The sequence below is a fragment of the Parus major genome, chromosome 1, assembly GCF_001522545.3.
Source record: "Parus major isolate Abel chromosome 1, Parus_major1.1, whole genome shotgun sequence".
NCBI classification, from domain to species: Eukaryota; Metazoa; Chordata; class Aves; order Passeriformes; family Paridae; genus Parus; species Parus major.
In genome coordinates, this window is record NC_031768.1 from 1266345 (window position 1) to 1269254 (window position 2910).

The following is a 2910-nucleotide window of genomic DNA, read 5'->3' on the forward strand; positions in this document are numbered from 1 at the left end:
GAGCTGGAGCAGAAAACCACAAAAACTTCCTAAAAAAACCCCAGAAAACCAAACCAAACAATAAAAAAAGGAGAATGGATGAGTGTTGACTTTCTTTCTGGCACACAGCACATGCTGACACCTCTGAGAGGCTCTGAGACACCTGAGGGAGCAGGAATTTGCTGAGGGAAATGAGATTGAAAAGAGAGAGGAAAAGGAAAAGGTTTTGGTCAGGAGCATCAGCAGCAGCTCCTGCTCTGGTGGGGACATCCAAGGAAGGGGATTATGGTGGGATTGAGGTGCAAAATGCTCCCCAAGCACTTGGGCTGGGACAGGCCTGCTGTAAAAACACATTTTCATTTTACAGCCATTCCTGCCTAAGAAATGTCATCTTTGAGGGTCAGGAAGGCAGCGTGGAGTGACCCTGAAGCCACAGCACACCCCGGAGAGAGAGAGATGTGCTCCTGGTGTGGCTGATCCCTGTGGGAACTCCTGCCATTGCCATGGTTACTGCTCTCCTTGCTCCTGGAGCTGTTCTGAGATGAAACCTCCCAGCACAGGGATGCATTTCCTCCTGATCCCACATTTTTCCTGGCAGGTTCCCTTGGCTTTACCCCCAGGAGTCCAGGGAGCTGGCACAGCTTCTGTGTGCTCTGAGAACCCCAGAGGGACCTCCCTGTGCCATGCACAGACATTCCCTGGATGATCCCAGCTGGAGAAAGTCACTTGGAGCTCTTTTATCTGGCTATGGAAATGAGACAGGAGCCTGGAAGTTCCCAAGTTCAGGAATAACTGCCAATAACGTGGTTATTGGCAATTAATTATTACATTTATCCCTCCTTCAACCCCTCTGTTCTATCAGCTGTTCCTGGCCAGGCCTGTTCCAAATGAAACCAAAAATTCCCTGAATAATCCCAGTCTGCTGCTTGTCCCCCTTTGCTCAGGGTTTGCTGAGTCTGGAGAGCAACGAGGTGGTCAAGGACAGACAGGGTGGGAATGATTAAACAGGAGGAGCAGACAAAGAGCAGGAAAACTGGAAACCTTAACATTAGTCTGAAACTATTGCCAGACAAAATGCTCCTGAGCTCATGGAATAATAGAATAATGGGATTCCTGTGTGGGAAGGGATCACCCATGTTTTGGAGGTGTGCTAATTTGTATTAATTGGTTTGTAGAGAAGAGAGAAAAACGTTGGGTATAGAAGTGATTTGTGATATCTCACAACAAAGCATAAATAAATAGTTCTAATAAGTGAAAAAAACATTTAGCCATCATTAAACCCACTACATTCAATTAGTATATTAGCTAAAAAAATTCAAATTAGTGAACCAGAACCACTATAGGATGCCTTCTCCCACCTAAATGATTCTGTGATGCTTCTGAACAGCAGAAGACTGTTAATAATGATCTCCCCCAGACATTTCCTTCCAGAGGAGTTTTCTCAATCCCTTTTTCTCCCAATATTCCACTGTTTCCCTCCATCACCTACAATAAACAAATGTGGTACTTTGGATGCCTTGCCCTATTGAGGCTGGGTTTTCTTTTTAACTGAGGAAACCCTTTGGAATTGTTTATTTCTTATGGAACTGTTCTTCCATCTCCTGGGGGTCTTTGTTGAGTCAAGCCATTGGGGTATTTTGATTTCCTGAGAGATCCTGAGACTTCATTTAGTGTTACAGAGTCTGAACATCTGTTATGACACTTTGGGTTTGTTTGACCCCCATCTTTTTCCATAGGATCAGAGGAACAGCTGCTCTGCTGCAATGTTGGCTGCTGACCAAAGGGATCCTGACAGGCTGACCCCAAAATATTCATATCTGGTAAAAACCTGCCTCTAAATGTTCCAATAATTCCATGGCTGAAGGTCACAGACCACATTGGGATGCTCTGTCCTTAATTCTTGGTGGAGAAGGACACCTGGGATGGTTCTTTGTGGCTGAAGAAAAATCCCAGAGTCCCAGGATCACCTGGAGATTTTTGTGTTCATCCAGCATCAGCCCAAAGCCTGTCCCCAAGGGCCACATCCAGACTCCTCTGGGACAATTCCAGGGACTCCAAACCTCCCTGGGCAGCTCATCCCAAGGCCTGAACACTCTGTGAGAGAAAATTTGTTTCTAATCCCTAATCTGAGCCTCCTCTGGTGCAATTTGAGGCTATTTCCTCTCCTCCTTTCGCTTGGGACACGGCAGAAGAGACCTGGCTGTGCCCTCTGGTCAGGGAGTGGTGGAGAGAAATGATGTCCTGCCAAGAAAAGCTTTGCTGCCTCAGCCCAGGCTGCAGGGATGGAGAAATCCGAGGCAGGAGGAGGCTGCAGTGCCCAGCTTTGTTGCCATGGTTTTATGTGTTGCTGTTGCAAAAGCTTCAGGGGATAAATGAGGGTGTTGGCTGCACAGAGCCTTGAACTGAAAATGCAAACACGGATATTTTTGGCTGGGAAGAGCAGATGTGACACCTGAAATGCTCAGGTGTGTGTGTCACTCAGAGGGGAAGAGAAACTTGAGGTGTCCACACTGATCCCTTTGAAATATTGGGGGGTTCCCCATTCTTTCAGCTGTAATGAAAATATTGGTGCTGCAGTTGAACTGCAACAACCTGTGGGTACCTGAGGGCAATGTCTGCTCAAAACATCAAGAAAGGCAAAGTAAATGACTGGAAGCAGCAATGGCTGGAGGTTTTTGTTTAATTGCTTAGGTTTGGGGTTTTTTTCAATGGTCTGGGTTGGAAGGAATCTTGTAGATCATCCAGTGCCACCCCAGCCATGGCAGGGACACCTCCCACTGTCCCAGGAGCTCCCAATGTCCAGCCTGGCCTTGGGCACTGCCAGGGATCCAGGGGCAGCCCCAGCTGCTCTGGCAATTCCATCCCAGCCCCTGCCCACCCTGCCAGGGAACAATCCCTGCCCAAGATCCCATCAAATCCTACTCTGAAGCC